A 19,916-nucleotide genomic window follows, 5' to 3' on the forward strand; every position below is an offset into this window, starting at 1 on the left:
ATGGTCTTGGAGCGTCCCTCACCCTGCAAAGATCTGTGGGATTTTTGGAATCGTCACAATGGCATCCTAAATGAGGACACAGCGCGGTTTATCATGGCGCAGGCAACGACGGCTGCTCACATGTGCTGTCGCCGTGGAGTGTTTCACCGTGATGTTAAGCTGGAGAACCTGCTGATCAACACAGAAACGCTTGAGGTCAAACTGATTGACTTCGGGTGCGGGGATCTCCTGCAGGAATCTGGCTATGAAAGATTCCGTGGTATGAATTATGAATCAAACCTGTAGTTTGGGACTTAAGTTCTAGTGACTAGGTATCATATAAACCATATCTCACATTTGAGGCAGTTTTTAAAAAAAATTAAAAACACCAGATGTTTTGACCACATGCTATGGTATTTCATGCTATGGTACTTACCCATCAGACAAATCTTTTTTCTGCAGGCACTCGACTCTACCGCCCACCTGAGTACTGCACAGAGGGCAAGTACCACGGGAGACCAGCTACTGTGTGGTCTCTGGGAGTGCTCTTATTCCTGTTGGTGTGTGGACGCTTTCCAGAGCCAAGAGACAGGCAAATGATTGATGAAGACACCTGGTCTGATCCTGGCTTGTCAAACGGTAAGATGGCATTCATCACAACAAAGAAGACCAACTGTAATTTAAATCATACAAAACAAAGAAATTACGAAAAAGTAACACCTGAGCCAAGTGGCTGTATAAAGGGAGATACTGTATTGGATAATACAAGCATTTTTTTCAGATTTTTTTTTCTGACCGTACTTTATAGGATAGTCGAATCTTACAGCTTAATACAAAGACAGCAGGTTTGTAAAGTTTAAAGTCATAATCTGACTCACTTCTATCGTTCTGCACAGAATGCTGCCTCCTGATTCGATCCCTCCTGAAGGAAAGCCCAAGACAACGGATTTATTTGAGGAAAATCCTTCGACATGAATGGTTTAAGGTAATGAGCCTAAGATCAGCTGCAAATGATTTTGAAGATTATATTCACTTTTCATTTGAAAGATTTTAAAAATGTTTTCTTCTAATTTTAATCTATGACTGTAACCTTTTTTGTTTGTTTGTTTCAGGTCACAGAATAAGACATGAAGAGCAATGTCAGAGCTGCATGTCATGTCAGAATTCCTCCCAGAAGTTCCTGTGAAAGAATTGTTGGCTTGTCTGTTTTTTGCTATTCAGCACCCAAGGACGACTTCCTGGAAAACAGCCAGGAAAACCAGGACAACATACCACAGCCTCCGATAACACCAGACACATTATCCCTCTCTCCAGCATCTCCACTTCTGTGCTTCTCAGAGACAATGGAAGAACTGGTGTATGCTGGAACCAAACTATCCCACTCTTTTGCTGCGAGCCCTCAGATATCAACCAAAAAACATCAGGCCCCGCAAACACCAAAGCCTGCGGGCCCAGCTCGCCCTCGCCCTCCTCCTGTGAGAGCTATTCGGCCTCTGCCACAACGCCAGGGCCCACACCATCTGCACCATCCACCATCTGCTCGAGGTGAACCAAAAGCAACTGATACCAGCTCTCAGTGATATGTGTCCCAGTGTGCCTGTATTATTGTATCTCTATTGCTGCTCTATTACGTGATAGAAAGTCTAAGGCCTTCAATAGCCGTACAGCAAACCCAACTAATCTGGTGCCTATTACACGTCAAACCCCCGGTCATTGCAACTTCAACATCCACATTGACTCCACAGACTCCAAAACAACCACCGATTTCCTGGACATCCTACACTTTTTCAATATCAGCCAACATATTGATTTCCCCACCCACAAAAAAGGACACACACTTGACCTGGTTTGTTCATCTGGTACCACCATCAACAATGTAACCCAAACTAACCTCACCATTTCCGACCACCTGGCTATTACCATTGACATCGACATCTCATCTCCACCCACCAAGTAAAAACGCACGATAACATTCAGGAACCTCAAATCCATCGACACCACATCTTTCTCCTCCATATTGACAACCACCATTGCAAAATCCATTGTGACAAACGCCTACAATGATCTCATCCTGTCTCAATACCATCGCCCCCCTTATAACCAAATCTGTCTCCTTCACACACTCCGCCCCTTGGTACACTAACCAACTCCGCCTCCTCAAAGCCAAATGCCGAAAACTGGAACGACTCACCAATAAAACCGGTCTTACTGTCCACCTGGAAGCCTACAAACTTCACGGACAACAATACAAAGACGCCCTCAACTCTGCCCGCTCCTCCCACTACTCCTCTGTCATCCAATCCGGCTCCAACAGTCCCAAGACCCTCTTCTCCACAATCAACAAACTTCTGAAACCCATGGACACAATCTCCAACTCCTTCACCACCTCTAAGTGTGATTTGTTCCTTTCCTTCTTCAAAACCAAGATCGACAACATCCATAATCAACTAGCCCATAGCACCAACTTCCCAACCAACTGGACCTCCACCACCCTCCCCTCCATCCCACTCTCTCTCTTCATTCACTCCAATCACTGAAACAGATGTATCTACCATAATCTCCAGCATGAAGCCCTCAACCTCTCCGCTTGATCCTATCCCCACATTTCTTACCAAGGTTTTCCTCCCCTCACTTTCCCCCCTCATCACCAACATAATCAACTCCCCTCTGGCCTCTGGTATTGTCCCCTCACCTCTCAAGCTTGCTGCCATCACCCCCATATTGAAAAAACCTGGTTTGGACCAGACATTCCCAACAGTTACCGTCCCATCTCAAACCTCCCATTTCTGTCCAAAATCCTGGAACGCGCTGTTGCTACTCAACTTCAAACACACCTCAACTCCAATAATATATATGAACCATTCCAATCTGGCGTCCGCTCTAAACACAGCACCGAAACTGCCCTCCTCAAAATCACCAACGACATTCTGCTTGCTGCCGACTCTGGTCTCCTCACCATCACAATCGTGGACACACTCTAGATTTACTTACCAGTAAGGGTCTACACATTTCATCGATTGTTATTAAGGATGTAGCACTGTCTGATCACTTCTGTAGTTCCTTTGATATATTGATCTCTCCTGCCATTGAAGCTAGATCTGTGTCTGTCAAGAAGAGAGAACACTAGTGTACTATTTATGAAGGCTATATGTTTAACACCAAGCATATCTGCTGATTGGTACAGATTACTAATCTGGTGGGCTCAGATAATCCACGGTATATGAAAATCCACAGAAGAATACTGACCATCATGGGGAATAATCTCAGAGTCAAAATAAGATACACCGGTGTTTTGCCAGATGAGAAGTTTATTTACTATTTTAATTCATTTTACTCTAATTCATTGTATAACGGTATCACTTATCTCTTTTAATTCCTTTTATAACTGTTTTCATTTCCCCTGCTTTTATTTTGTCTATTTTCTATGCAAACCGCTATGAATTGCTAAAGTGTGATTATTATAATTCCTTTCTATGTAAAGCTTTTGAATAACTGTTTGAATTTTCCTTACTTTTTATTTTGTGATTATTTTTATTCCTCTCTATGTAAAGCACTTTGAATTGCCATAGTGTATGAAATGTGCTATGTAAATAAACTTGCCTTGCCATTCTACAAACTTTGTATTCTTGTATAATTAACTATTATTGTTCAATAAATAATATTTTATATAAACCATATTGGCGTGCCTGATTTTGAGAAATGGTATGTGTGTTAGACCGCTTAACATTGTGATTGCTAACAGGATATGAGGAGACTTTCTACCAGCATAATACAATTTTTTTTTTTTTTTTTTTTTTTTTGTAGACAATCACCTATTGCACTTCAGCATTTTCCAAACACTCTTATCTTTATATGTTAAAAATTCTGTATTCTTCAGGAGGGGCAGGTCCTCTGTACACCTTATTTTTATTTATTTTTAATGCCAAGGTATCAAAAACACAAGTACATAGCAAAAATGTAGAAGTTACTTACAATTAAATGATAATAAAATCCATAATTTATACATGGGCCTATATATACATAGAAAAACAGAACAGAAAACTTTAATGAAATAAATTAAAAAGTTGAAACAAGGTTATTGTCTTAAGAGCTTTAAGATTCTTGGATGATGAAATATTTTGGATGTACTGTTGGACCTCTCTCCTAAAAACAATGAGTAAAGGATTTTGAAGAGAGAATTTACAGCGGTGAATGTGAAATTCTGCAAGGAGCAATAATAGATTAATAATAATATAAAGTATTCATTAATTTTAGCTTTTTGTATATTAAAGAAGCAAAACATGACATCCTTAAAAAACAAAAGAAAAACCCGGAAGCACACTGCAGTTGATAAAATGAGAAAATTCGTCCCAAAATAGTTGTGTGTGAGGACAATCCCAGAAGATATGAGGAGCAGTTTCATCAGGGGCGCCACAGAAAGAACAACTTGTGTCTATATCTGACTTAAACCTTCTCAAAAAAGCTTTAGCAGGGTAAGATTTGTGTAATAATTTGAATGAAATTTCTCTAGCCTTGTTAGTTATTATGTATTTCAAAGGCAGAGTCCATACTTTTTTCCCAATCAATATGGTCAACCAAATTCATCCAATATGACGCCACATATGGAATTGTTACAAGCTCCTTTTGAAAGAGAGATCTAATTCTATAATAATACGTGATGAAGGATGTGACAAAAAGCACAGTTTTCCTAGAGTTCAAATGGGTCTAAAGAAATAGGTAAAGTGTTAGATGATCTAACAGACTCTCTTAGAAGCATAACAACTCCTTTGGGAACAGCGTCCATTACAATGGGAAATTCCTTGGGAGTTACTGGGAAATATAATTTACGTAAAAATTCTTCATAATTTAAAGTAACACCTTCTGAATTTAATAAGTGAGAAACAGTCAAAATGTGTTTCTCAAACCAATTACTAAAAAACAAAGACTTATTCTTATAATTTCCCGGTTGTTCCAAATAAAGTACCGGTAAGGGGGAAAGTTGAGCTTAAAGGGGGGGTGAAATGCTATTTCATGCATACTGAGTTTTTTACACTGTTAAAGAGTTGGATTCCCATGCTAAACATGGACAAAGTTTCAAAAATTAAGTTGTACGTTTGATTTCTGTGCCAAAAATACCGGTTTGTCACAAGTTTCGGAAAGTTTTTTTCGAGTGTGGGCGTCTGTGACATCAGATGCAGCGGAATTTCCTTATACGGTTCCTAAGGGCACTTCTCCCGGAAGGGCGCGCGCGCACCCGTAGACCAGAGCGAGAGAGCGAAAGCAGTACACCCATCAAAGCGCTGTGCTCGGCTTTAGGGAAGTCATTGGCTGCGCTGCAGTCACAGGACTTAAAGAAATAAACAATGTCACCAAAGAAGTGTGTTTTTGGTTGCCAAAAACAAGACAACCCTGCACAGATTCCCAAAGAACCCAGCGTTAAGGGACCAGTGGATGGAGTTTGTTTTTCCAGAGCATCAACGGAGTTGTGCAAGTGTTCTTGTTTGTTCCCTGCATTTCGACGATGATTGTTTTATAAACAAGGCCCAGTTCGACGCCGGATTTGCAGATCGTCTAACGCGTTGGCGGTGAGTAAAACTGCTTCAAATGTCTGTGTGTTGTTACCTATCGGCGCGCAAGCACAGCAAGTAAACACGGCGCTAGTGATTCTTTAGCTCCGCCCACACGGCACGCCTCCGGCCGCTCGTTTTTTTCCGGAAAGACTCGGTACAGCCTATCTTTCTTTCTTTTTGGAGATATGAAGGATGCAATACTACTTTATAGGTACTCAAGATTAACATGAGATTGACTGAAACTGAGTGTTTCACCCCCCCTTTAAAAATGAAAGACCACATTTTGTTGTCCACATCCAGAGAGAGTGCAGGATCTGTTAACCTGGAGATTCCCTCAGCCTTAGCAAGCAGTGCTCTGCCTCTCAAGGTCAAGTCTCTCTGCAACCATGCATTACATCTTCTTTGGGCTTTTATTATGACAGGGTCAAAGTTCAAGGTACTATTATCTATTATCTTGATTTTTAGAGATCACGATGCCTAACTTTAGATCTAACTGGAATATTATAAAAAGAGGGTGCGGTGCAATCTTTAATAGACATTAACTCACATTATTTATGTTTAAATTAAGTCCTGAAGCTTTAGAGAACAGTTTTATATAATCAATTACTATAGGGATTTAGGAAGCATCTCTTAAAAATAAGGGAGTGTCATCTGCTAATTGGCTAATAACAACTCCTCGATCTGCTATACGGATACCCTGAATACCGCTTTCACAGATAAACGTTGAGAGTAGCTGCACACAAAGTAGAAATAAATAGGGAGACATGGGACACCCTTGTCTGACTCCTCTAGATAAACATTGGGGAAAGTGCCATTCTTTAATTTAATCCAACAGCTTCCATTATTGTAAAGGGTTTTAATTACTTTGCAAAACCAAATCTATGTAATGACTTAATAATAAACTGGTGCTCTAAAGAATCAAACGCCTTATAGAAATCTAAAAAAAGAATGAAGCTGTACTCCTGTATCAATTCTGAATAATCTAATAAGTCAAGAATCAATCTTATATTATTAACAGTATGTCTTTTATTCATAAAACCAGATTGCGTCTCATCTATTACAGAACTCATTTCCGATTTTAGTCTTTTAGCAAATATAAGAGCTACGTAACAGGTGTCTACAGAATCTGGTAATTAATTATTAAATTAATTGCTGTTGGTGCAAATAGATTTAGCAGAAGATTTAAAGCTCGTAAAGGAGGTAGCGGGTTGTGGTGAGAAACACCAGACAGACAAGAGTTAGATTTGAACTGGAATGTAATTTGATATAAAGTGAAAATAATAAACAAAATAAAAGAAAGTTAATTACAATATCACACAAACAATACACAATAATGGTCAAACATGAAAATTGTGCACTCTTCTCTCACCCCTAAAAAATATACAGACCAATCATTTCAATGTCAAAATGAAATGAAATAAAATAAACAAAGTGTAAAAATAAAGTGTCTTTTCTCTCAAAATATGTATATATATATATATATATATATATATATATATATATATATATATATATATATATATACAGACCCTTTCCAAAAAATTAGAATATCATGGAAAAGTTTATTTATTTCCATAATTCCATTCAAAACGTTAAACTTCCATAGATTATAGATTCAGGGCCCACAACATAAACGATTTCAAGTATTTAGTTGTTTATTTGTACATAATTTGGGCTTCCAGGTCATAAAACCCACGAAAACAGGATTTAAAAAAATTTGAATATTACATGAAATCACACAGTAATTACACAGTGATACCATGGTCATTGAACCAGGTTTTGGTTCTTTTGGCAGTGTGGGCAGGTGCAAATCCTGATGGGGAGCAGGTGTGCTAAGTTTGGTGTTATCGCTCTCACGCTAATAACTGTATTAATCATCTTGAGCCTGCTGAAATGTTCCTATAAATATATTTTCTTTCCAACTGTGCATTCTGAATAATAAATAGGCTAAATATATTTATCCAACCTGCAGCAGTCCTATATGCTCGCCTTCTCATTACGGGGCCGATCACACCTGACGCATTTTTTGCAGTGAGAGGCGCCTATTTTCAATTGGTTTCCTATGGCAGCGAGCGTTCTGCACGCTGTTTATGTGCCTGCTGCGCCTCACGTTTTTGAAGTTGAAAAAAAAGCAACTCCGAGTGGAAAAAGCACCCCACGTCATCGCGTTTTTCCCACTGTCCAATCGAGTGAATGGAGAGGCGGGCCTTCTGTTGTAGTGATGAAAGGCTAAGCTACAGTACAGTGCTTACAGAGTGCGATGATGGAGGATAAACTTGTGGTGCTCTCGCGGGTTACCAAGAGTTTAACGACTTCACGAACCGTAACTACCACAATGTTAAAGGAACCGTATGTAAGAAATGTATTTCAATTAATCATAAAATGGCCCTGATATGTAACTAGACATTAAGAAATCATGTTCATTTCAAATACTTATATCACTGACAACAGTGGTCCGGCCAGGATATTGTCATTTAAAAAGTGATGTTGCAGCCCTCAACTGATGTTGATGTTGTCATGTTTTGTTTTGGCCTGATGCTCCACCCTCCACCTATCTACCAATCACAAAGTCAGTAGGCTAGTGTTTTGGCATCCGGGTTGCCAGCTCTGCTCTAGTTACCACAGCTGCAGCTACAAACATGTCGGATAAAAAATGTCTAACGTTACAAAACATAAAAGACCTCGTTATGAATCAGAAATACGTCGTGACAAAGTCCGAAATAAAACAAGGATTTGTATAGGAGATGCCTTTGAAAGATGGAGATGGCTAAATAGCTATATCTTTGATATCTGTTACACATAGTGACTTAGGCTTGTGCTTGTACTTACGTCAATGACAGATACCTACCGTTACAAGTTAGACTAACAGCGACTGTTCTAACAATGTACTGTCACATACGAGCGTACATCTTTATGATTATATTTGGCTAATCGCCATTAGTAATTTTTTGCGATACATAATTACTTTGAAAAACATCTCTCATTAAGCATAAACATAATTAACATAAAAAAAAACTTACTGTGTAGGACTCGTCACTTGCCATTGGAAGCTCCTAGCAGCCTACGTTCCTGCTGGATCCTGCAGCCTATCTGGCAACCTCGAGTCAGGGGGGAGGAGGAGGGGATACACCACTCTACAGTAATTTGAAAGTGATTGCAGTACCAGTTTTGGCTGCAATCTTACATACGGTTCCTTTAACAGAAAGTAAATAAAGTTAATAAAAGGCTGATTTGACGTTTACATGACTGACAGGACAGCTCTTTCGGTGGTTGCCTAGCTTAGAGAATGACAGTCAACTACTTTTAATTTTATATACTGTCTATGGTTATTTTGAGGGGAAAGCAAATGTACACTGTTATACAAGCTGTACACTCACTACTTTACATTGTAGCAAAATGTAATTTCTTAAATTTTGTCCCATGAAAAGATATAATAAAATATTTACAAAAATGTGAGGGGTGTACTCACTTTTGTGAGATATTGTATTTGAGTTTATATTAAGTTTAAAGCATTAAAAAATACAAGCCCGACTAAGGTTTGCGACAGGCTACATTTATAAGTTGTAAAAACCATGCAAAGAACAAGTTAAATTACTTTTAGAAAATCTAAAAATAAAAAAATGTTTTACTGAAACAAATGTTTTGTGAAATTCATTCACATGATCTATGTTGCCCTCTGCTGGGGACACCAGCACGGCATTTATACAGTATATCTTTGCCTGTTATAAATTGTAATTGTTGTATTTTAATAATTTTCACTGCTTGCCTGTATTTATGTGATCATACAAATACATTTATTTGATATTTATCTATCACAAGTATGCAAGCATTTAAGAAATTATAATATATATATATATATATATATATATATATATATATATATATATATATATATATATATATATATATATATATATATATATATATATATATATATATATATATATCAGGTAAAATGGGCCATTTAAGGTTTGGGGGTCCCAGCCCCTCTGGAATTTAGAGCAAATGACTGCAAAGGATTTCAAACTGTTGTCATAACTGTGCTTGACAAGTAACAGGTGATTTGATTGGTTTATGGTTGCTATGGTGGGCGGGCAATAATTCAAATCAAGACTGCACCAGAAAGCTGCATGGTAAGTAGCCTGGCATACCAAATCTAACTAAACTATTATAAGGATGATAAATCTTTAAAAAAAAACATGCACATAAAAAACTATGCATAATATCTGTCTTGATGGCATTAATCAGAAATAATGTTGTTAGTTTGGTACACACACACACACACACACACACACACACACATCATGACCCCCCCAACAGTAATAATGGTAGTAGATATTTTATTTACAGTGAGTATGGCAAATGAGAAGGAAGCGAGAGGAGAGGAGAGAGGGAGAAGGAAAGAGAGAGGAAGTGAGAGGAGGTGGAAGGATGAGAGAGGAGACAAGTAGAGGAGACAGGAAGTGAAAGAACAGGTGAGGAAAAAGTAATGCAGAGGAAATGAGAGGAGACAGAAAGAGAGAAAAGAGAGGAGGAGCAAGGACCAGAGAGGAAAGACCAGCAATAACGTAGGCTCTTTTTGTTATTTTCTTTCTGTTCAGTCTGTGAGATCGGTCACATTCACTGACTTCAGTGCCGCAAAGGGAGAGGGCCATCAGAAAGAGAGTGAAGCCACCATCATATAACCTCACAAGTGAGCAACACATTGAATATCCATCCAGTCATCCAGCAAGCAACCAGCCAAGCAAGCCAGCAAGTACCCGGGCAGCAAGCAACCAAAAGGGAAAAAAAGCAGGGCAAGAGAAGCATATTACCTTGCAAAGTCTGCAACACCTACTATGGTGACCCAAATGACCCTAAAGCTACTGAGGAATGGGTAAAATGTGATCCATGTTCTGCCTGGTTTCATGAGAGCTGTGGGGAAGAGAATGGTATCTGTGATGACGATGGTTTCATTTGCAAAGACTGTGTTTGAAAAATGTTTTCATCACACACACACACATCAGTTATCAATTTTGAATGTGAATTTTTGTAATTTGCACTTTTCGTTCTAAATGTGTTGTTAACACACGCACACACACACACACACACACACACCACTGACATCAGTTCACTGATCTATGCTGTTCCCAAATGGACTTTTTTAATTGCACATTTGAATATGTGGGTTTGCACCCAAAATGTACCCTAAACATTTGTACCACTGACCCCATCCTCAGCATTGAGCCCTGCTGGAGCTGCTCTAGTCTAAATATGTGCTGTGCTATTAAATGAAAGATAAAATATGATATATATTATATATCATATATTAGAATGAACAGTGACAGTAACAGAAGCTCATACAATGCATTTTAGAAGGCTTAATTAAGCATAAAAATAATTGAAGGAAATATATATTTGATGAACAAATTAAGCCAATATGATTTATATTATTTTGGTTTATCTACTAATACATTTAAAAATTACAAATGCAGTGAAAATTCAGGGATCGGGTTCGGTATTGGTATCAGTGAGTACCAAAAATGAAAGTATCTGTATCGGACTCATTCTGCAAAAAGTGGTATCGGTGCATCCCTAATTAAAAATATTTAGATTTTGTTGTTGTTGAAAAAATACAATCGTTTCACGCTAAATTAACGCTGCAGCCCGTCTATTTCGCATGGCTATGAGCATGATATTAAGTATATGATAAGTATATAATACAACTTTCATTCTTCAGGTCAATCATATATTCATGGGAAAAAAAATCAGTTTCAATATCCTTTCAATGGTTAAGGGGATATCCCATGCCTGACAGCACTGGTCAATGGATTGATCTCTATGAAGTGAAACATCAGATACCATATATATGTAATTTGAGTAAAAAAAAAAATAATAATAATAATAAAGTTATTGTTTGATAAGTGCTGATTGAAGTCCTTGAAATCCAAAAAAGTAGTGCTTGAAAGTTCTGGAATTTCATTTGACAGAATTTGTACGAATCCTTGCATAGAAGTGAGAGAAAATAAGTCATTATTACAAGAAAGTTTCTCATTATTATGAGATGTTAAGTCATTATTATGAGAAAGTTTCTCATTATTACGAGATAAGTCATTATTACGAGAAAGTTTCTCATTATTACGAGAAAGCTTCTCATTATTTTGAGATGTTAAGTCATTATTACAAGAAAGTTTCTCATTATTACGAGAACATTTCTCATTATTTTGAGATGTTAAGTCATAATTACGAGAAAGTTTCTCATTATTACGAGAATATTTCTCATTATTTTGAGATGTTAAGTCATAATTACGAGAAAGTTTCTCATTATTACGAAAAAGTTTCTCATTATTATGAGATGTAAGTCATTATTATGAGAAAGTTTCTCATTATTATGACTTAAAGAATTATTTTTTTTTTTACTTAACTATGGTGGAAACGGGCTTCCATAAGTACATAGTTAGACACTTTTACATATGAAAAAATGAAAAAAAAATAAAAAAGAGATGGAAAAAAAATTAACATTCACATATTTATATCAAACTCTTATAATTACACATAATTCCTAATAAGGAATTCAAGTAATATTATTTAAACAACAAATAATAATAATAAATAAAATAATAAATAAGTAAATTAAAAGGGAGGGAGGGTTAGGCCTAAATAAAAAAGGTAATTCATGTAATATGTATTCATTTATTTAGGACAGTCTTTGATTTAAGAGGTGCCCATATCAAAATGTATACTTTTGCTCTTAATTTCATGTTATCCTGCATAGTGTACTTTAGAAACTATAGTAGTCAACAAGTGGATCAAAACCTTTAATCAAAGTTATACATGAATTTTGAACAGTACCTGTTCTTAGGACAACTTTGATGAACTTTTTTGATCCATTTCATATGTAGACTAAATCTAACCAATCATTTAAAATGTCTCGGTTACGTATGTAACCCTAGTTCCCTGAATAGGGAACGAGATGCTGCGTCAAACGCTGTGGGAACGCCCCTGCATGAGTGCGTCATGAAGCACGTATGGAATCAGTCCAATGGCGAGACGGAACGTCATAGGCGGGTGACGTCATCGACCAGGAAACTATAAAGCACCCCAGAATCACAACAGCGACAGCTTCTGATAGGCCTGAAGCAAGTTGATCACGGGCATGCCGGGAGTATGGCAGAACGACGCAGCGTCTCGTTCCCTATTCAGGGAACTAGGGTTACATACGTAACCGAGACGTTCCCTTTCAAGGGAACTCGAGCTGCGTCAAACGCTGTGGGAACGCTAATACCCACGACGCCATAAGAGCAAGTGTCCGTAGTGTGAAGTCAGAGCGCACAAGCAGACGAAAGCACCTGCGCCCCAGGGGTGGAGCTGAAGTCCAGGTCATAGAACCTGACAAAAGTATGCGGTGAGGACCAGCCTGCCGCATCACAAACATCATGAAGAGAAATGATATGGCAATTTTTCATTAAAACAATCAGCTCTGGATAAAAGACAGTCTTGAATCAAATGATCATTAAAAGTAATTTATTTTTCCCTTGCAAGGAAAGGCCCAGTTGACACGCACAGAGGTAGACAGTATAGTCTGTGGTTCAAGTGAGACCGGGAGTCAGAGTCTGCAGTCTTCTTATAACTCTAGGTTTTCAAGGTTTTCCGCCCATAGATGGATAAGAAACACTCAGTGATCTCATTACAAGCAAAACAACAGGTTTAGCTCTGCTTGCAGCCTGCAAGCCCTAACTTAGGTCCCCTTTGACTTTATGGGTCAAGGGTTCAATGCAAAACCACGTCTCCCCCTGTTCTCCTTGCCCCACAGATGTTCACATCAATCACAAAGTCAGCAGCACACATAGAAGTCAATCCTGTGTATGTGGAAAATCAAAAATTCCCATTACAGAAACTCCTGATAAGAGAGCTTTAGAAGCAGCCATACTCCTAGTAGAATGAGCTCGCACAGCCAAAGGTGAAGGCTGACCAGCCGACTCGTAAGCAAGTGAGATGGCCTCAACCACCCACTTGCTCATCCTCTGTTTAGATGCCGGACACCCCTTCTTGGGTGGTCCAAAACAAACGAACAGTTGTTCCGATTTCCTCCACAGGGCAGCTCTGTGGACATAAGCATCTAGGGCCCTAACTGGGCAGAGTAAGTTAAGTTTCTCCTGGTCTGACGACGCAAATGGAGGAGGACAGAAGGCCTGCAGAACTATAGGTCTAGGAACATTGGTAGGAACCTTAGGAACATAGCCTGGCCTAGGATGGAGAAAGGCCTTCACCATCCCAGGCAAAAATTCCAGGCACGAGGGAGCAACCGAAAGTGCTTGAATGTCTCCAATTCTTTTAAGAGACGAGATAGCGAGAAGAAAGATAGGTTTAAGAGTGATGAACTTCTCAGAAACATCTTCAATGGGCTCGAAAGGAGCCAGGGAGAGACCTTCCAATACGATGGCCAAATCCCAAGTCGGCACCCTTGTGCGAACTGGTGGCCTCAGCCTCAAAGTACCACGAAGAAAACGTGTTATCAACGGGTGTCTCCCCAAAGAGACTCCACTGAAAGGGACATGGTAAGCAGCTAGTGCCGCCACATACACCTTTAGTGTGGAGGGGGATAGCCCTGTGGAGAAACGCTCCTGCAGAAACTCCAGCACTGCACCCACCGGGCAGTTAACTGGGTCCAGCTGGTGTTTTTCACACCAAGAAGTGAATAATTTCCACTTCAAGGCATATAACCTCCTCGTGGATGGAGCTCTGGAGTGGAGAATGGTCTCAACAACCTCGGTTGAGAGACCTGCACCTATGAGCTGGACCCCCTCAGAGGCCAGTTCTGGGCGGGGGTGAAGGATCGACCCACTCGCCTGAGAGAGAAGGTCTCTCCTGATCGGAATCTCCAGAGGAGAGCCGTCGAGGAGAGACACTAGGTCCGCAAACCACACTCGGGCCGGCCAGAACGGGGCTACTAACAATAGGCTGACCCCGTCCCGGCGAACCCTCTCCAGAACTCCTGGGAGCAGAGCAATCGGGGGAAAAGCGTACAGACGCGAGCTCGGCCACGCCTGTACCATAGCGTCCAACCCCAGAGGGGCTGGATGGCTTAGAGAGAACCACAGAGGACAGTGTGATGTCTCCCTGGACGCAAACAGGTCTACCTCGGCACAACCGAAATGCTTCCAAAGGAGCTCCACCACCTCGGGGTGGAGTCTCCATTCCCCGGGCCTCGGCCCCTGCCTCGACAGGATGTCCGCCCCCTGATTCAAATACCCTGGGATATAAATCACCCTTAATGAAAGAAGCTTCCCCTGGGTCCATAGAAGGATCTGGCGAGCCAGCTTGTATAACGGGCGTGAACGCAGACCCCCCTGATGATTTATGTAGGAGACCACCGATGTGTTGTCGGACCGAACAAGAACATGATGGCCTCTCAGGTCTGGGAGGAAGTGTTTCAGAGCCTGAAACACCGCCAACATTTCTAGACAATTTATGTGCCACGAAAGATGATGGTCCTGCCACAGACCCTGGGCTGGACGACCACTCATAATCGCCCCCCAACCTGTGAGGGAAGCATCTGTCGTTAGCGTTACACGACGACAAAGAGCTCCCAGCACAGGTCCTTGGGACAGAAACCAAGGTTCTCTCCACATGACCAGAGCACGGAGGCAACGCCATGTAACTTTGATCGTGCGGAGTGGGTTTCCCCTCGGGGAGAACCCCTTGGTTGTGAGCCACCACTGTAAAGGTCTCATGTACAGCAGGCCGCAAGGTATAACGTTGGACGCTGCTGCCATCAGACCTAGCAGTCTCTGAAACTGCTTTACAGTGAGCAACTGGACTAGCTTCACTTGTTTCACGGCTGAGAGAATCGAAGTGATGCGAGCAGGGGACAGGCGTGCTTGCATCATTACCGAATCCCATAACACCCCCAGAAAAGAGGTCCTCTGTGACGGAGATAACACACTTTTCTTGGCATTCAGCCTCAACCCCAATTTCTTGATGTGAGCGAGGACGACATCTCGATGCCGAACCGCTTGCTGCTCCGAATGAGCTACAATCAACCAATCGTCGATATAGTTCAGAATACGAATTCCCTGGAGTCGCAGCAGAACCAGCGCTGCGTCCATGCACTTCGTGAATGTGCGGGGAGATAAAGCTAGACCGAACGGAAGAACACGATATTGGTACGCTTCGCCCCCGAAAGCGAACCTCAGGAACTTCCTGTGTTGAGGAAGGAGTCCTCGGATCTGATTTGTGACACGATCTGCTTGAGAGTGAGCATCTTGAATTTGAGCTTCTCTACAGAACGATTTAACAGGCGCAGATTTAAAATTGGACGCAACCCCCCATCCTTCTTTGGAACGATGAAATATCGGCTGTGATAACCTGACTCCTTGCTGGAAGGAGGAACCCGTTCTATAGCCTCCTTTTGCAAGAGCGTTTTCACCTCCTGTTCCATTACCAGAGCCTGCTCGGGGCCCACCACACTGAGCAGGACCCCACTGAATCGAGGTGGACGAGATCTGAACTGGATAGCAGCTTTCTCTATCGATTGCAGGACCCACTGAGATACTCTTGGAAGGCTTTTCCACTACGCCAGAAAATCTACTAAGGGTACCAGCCTCTCGAGGCTGGCCTCTGGAATATTTTGAGCAGCAAACGCAGCGCCCTGTAATGGCGCACCGGCAGGGAACGACTGGTTTAACTGCTCTAAACCCCTCCTCAGAGAGGGCGAGCGTTCCTTTGGGAAAACGCTCGCTGGGACCGTCTACGCCCCGGCATAAAGGCAGGGTTGGTAGACCGGACCCCTGAGGGCACTGAGAGAGAATGGGCACCGTCTGAAGCGGTGAACTCCTTTCCCTCACGGTGGGGACTACCCTCAACATCCTGACACCAGTGGCGTCAGGACTTCTTCTTAGACGAAGCCTTCTTGGCCATAATAACCGTCCTCAGATCGGTTTTACCGCCAGAAGACTTCGCCTGAGAGTGCCGCGTCTGGTCCCACTGTTTGGCAGAGGGAGCACGAGACGCAACACTCTGTTTTTGTTGCGCCCTATGCGAGGAGCTTGTCGACGGCCGGGACTGCCCCCGCCCAGCAGTCCCTGGGACATGAATTTTAAGTGGGAGGTACTTTTGAAACGCTGCTGCTTGTTTTTTCTCTTCTTGAAATTTGTCAATGACCGAGTTAACAGCGTCACCAAACAGACCAGAAGGAGACAGCGGAGCGTCCAGAAGAAAAGCTTTTTCCTTCTCCTTCATACCAGAAAGATTTAACCAAAGATGTCTCTCTGCAGCCACCAGGGCTGCCATAGAACGGCCCATTAATTTGGCCGACTCCTTGGTGGCACGCAGAGATAAATCAGCAGCCTGACGTAATTCGCGAATCACGTCAGTACTGACCTCCTCACTCTCACTCACATCCTTTAATAAATCAGCCTGATACGCCTGCAAGATAGACATAGTATGCAGGCATGCTGTGGCCTGACCTGCCGCCGAATAAGCTTTGCCCACCAAAGCCGATGTATTTCTGAGGGGCTTGGAGGGCAAAGCTGGTGCCTTCAAAGACGATGCCGATTCAGCAGAAAGATGGCTAGCTAATGCTTCTTCAGCCTTAGGCATCGCCCCATAACCATATAACTTAGCCCCCGCAATATTCGAATACGAGGAAGTTTGAGGGCTAAAAATACGGTACGAAACCGGTTTCTTCCACGACTTCGACGCCTCGGTGTGGAGGTCGGGAAAAAACGGTAGACCCCGACGTGGAGGTTGGACACGGGAGGGCAGAAATCTTTCATCCAGTTTACTTTTAGAAACAGACTCCTGCCTAACAGCTGGCCACTCAATGCTTAATTTAGAAACAGCACGAGTAAGCACCTCCATAAGCTCCTCATGCTCAGGGGAATGAGGTGACGAGTCCTCAGTATCCCCTGTCTCAATACTGACAACATCCAGCTCCTCAGAACTGGATAGTTGCAATATTGGTGCCTCAGCCTGGGCGGAAGAAACCGCAGCACGTGCTTCCAACCCCTGAACTGAGGCACTGGAACTGGCAGGTAAAGGCTGAGATAGGGCTGGGCCCGTCTCAAACCCTGCTAACAGATCCATTTGCGATCCCCACGACAAGCGCCGCCGCTCTGCCTCGACAGAAGCGGGACCCGAGCCGCGGGGAGCGCGAACCGAAACACTTTCCTCAAAAAGCGATCGGCAGGAGCGGAGCGTTCTTAGAGGGAAACGCTCGCAATGCTCACAGTCAGCCCCCTCGAGAGCTGACTGGGCATGCTGTATTCCCAAACAAACAACACATAGATCGTGTGTATCCCCACCCGTGAGGAAACGAGTACAGGTGGGAACACACTGTCTAAACTGCTGTTCGCTCGCCATTATATATATATATATGTATGTTTTTTTTTTTTTATAGTGAAAACTCCTGCCTAGTAAACACTAAATGACAGACAAAAAACACTTGGACAATATTTCACACACAGAGCGCTTGCTGAAGGCACAGAAGCTGTCGCTGTTGTGATTCTGGGGTGCTTTATAGTTTCCTGGTCGATGACGTCAACTGCCTATGACGTTCCGTCTCGCCATTGGACTGATTCCATACGTGCTTCATGACGCACTCACGCAGGGGCGTTCCCACAGAGTTGGACGCAGCTCGAGTTCCCTTGAAAGGGAACTGGGGATTCTTGCTTTCTCCAAAATGTTGTTATTGCTTTAAAAGCTGTAGTAATTCTCAGTATTCTAATTTTTTTTTTTTTTTTTTTTAGGTTGATGACACTTTTTAATTACTTTTACTTAGACAGCGCCCATTTTTTGGCAAATGTCACGCTTTGATTATTTTAATTATTTTGATGCTCATAATGCAGCAGAACGACTTTGATAACACATTATATAACTTCTTTCAGTATTTTGAGTAAAAATATAATTATTGCTTATTATATTTATTTTTCTGATCAGCTCAATTCTGACCTGGATTACACAAGCCTATTAATATATTTATCTTCATTTTGGCAACATTGATAAAGAGTAGCATTAACGCAATGTTTCGTTCTCCTATAGTCCTACTCCATAAAAATTCTAATTAACAGAATTAAGTTTATCTAGATCTTGTTTGAGATATTTATGTTTTAGGCTACAATGAGGTTTCATTAGTTAACATTAGTTAACTACACTACATTTGTTAACATTAACTAATAATGAACAGCACATATCTACAGCATTTATTAATCTTTGTTAATGTTAATTTCAACATTTAATAGGCTACATTATTAAAAAAAAATAGTTGTAGGCTATTTGTTAATGCACTGTGAACTAAGACGAACAAACAATGAATAGCTAGGCTATTTTTATTAACAATAACGTTAGATTACAGATTATAGCCTACAGTAAAAAAAAAAAAATTGCTCATGATTAGTTCATGTTAGTCAATACATTAATAAATGAAACCTCAGTGTAAAGTATTAGCCTAACCAGTCTCGTGTATAGGATTCAATGTCCGCATTCTCCGCAATGTCCGCGTTGCGCTTTATCGCCATTCGCCAACACTCCGACTAGGGTGACCACCTGCTAATAAGCCCAAGGGGGGACAAGGGGTATGTTTCTGAGGGACAATGTGGGACACTGTCTGGCGCGGCGGTGCCCCACTTGCAGACTCACTGATAGTGGTTTACCCATTTCTAGCACATACCACCTTGCATAGTATTAATAATGCCATATTCTCCTAAACGTGTAATTTTTGATGTATGCTCATGAATAGGCCAACCATTGTGTATTTTTTTTCTAAATAAAGACTCATAATATTTTGAACATTCAATGAATTGACAGATGTACTTCCACTTAAGATTTACTATTTAATTTTATTTATTTTTCATTACAATTTATTTACTTTAAATAAATTAATAAATTATAATATAAATTTATAGGATTAACAGGAATTGTAGTTGCTCAACACCACAGGAACAGTTAAAAAAAGTATTTAAAAAAAATACGATTGACCTCGTATTCCCCTCCCTCCATGTCCGATTGAGAAGGACGTTTTGCAAAGGTCACAAAAAGCCCTCTCGGACCCCATCAACACCTTTCAGCCACAAATATTCATTTCCCCATTCTTGTTTCTTGTACTTACACCTTCTCTTTTTAATTGATGATGGCGTTGCCTCTCAGACAGTCTCTTTCTCGAATTTTTCTAATTGGAAGGCGCGCATCTAAAAGTTCCTTCCAAGTGTGTCTGGTATGCGCGTGCGTGCGCTGTCATGACAACAACGAAAAAGTTGACAACAACCTAGTCAGCAGTTCAACTGAGGGGTTTGTGTGGCAACAATAGCGTGCTGAAATGTCAAGTAATGTTCGTTTGTCTGCTTGGGGCTCGATTATATAGAGCGACCAACTTTTTTTTGAGCAAGCATAGATTATGCGTGACACGGTCTC

Source organism: Scardinius erythrophthalmus, assembly GCF_964197995.2.
Source record: "Scardinius erythrophthalmus genome assembly, chromosome: 20".
Classification (NCBI taxonomy): Eukaryota; Metazoa; Chordata; class Actinopteri; order Cypriniformes; family Leuciscidae; genus Scardinius; species Scardinius erythrophthalmus.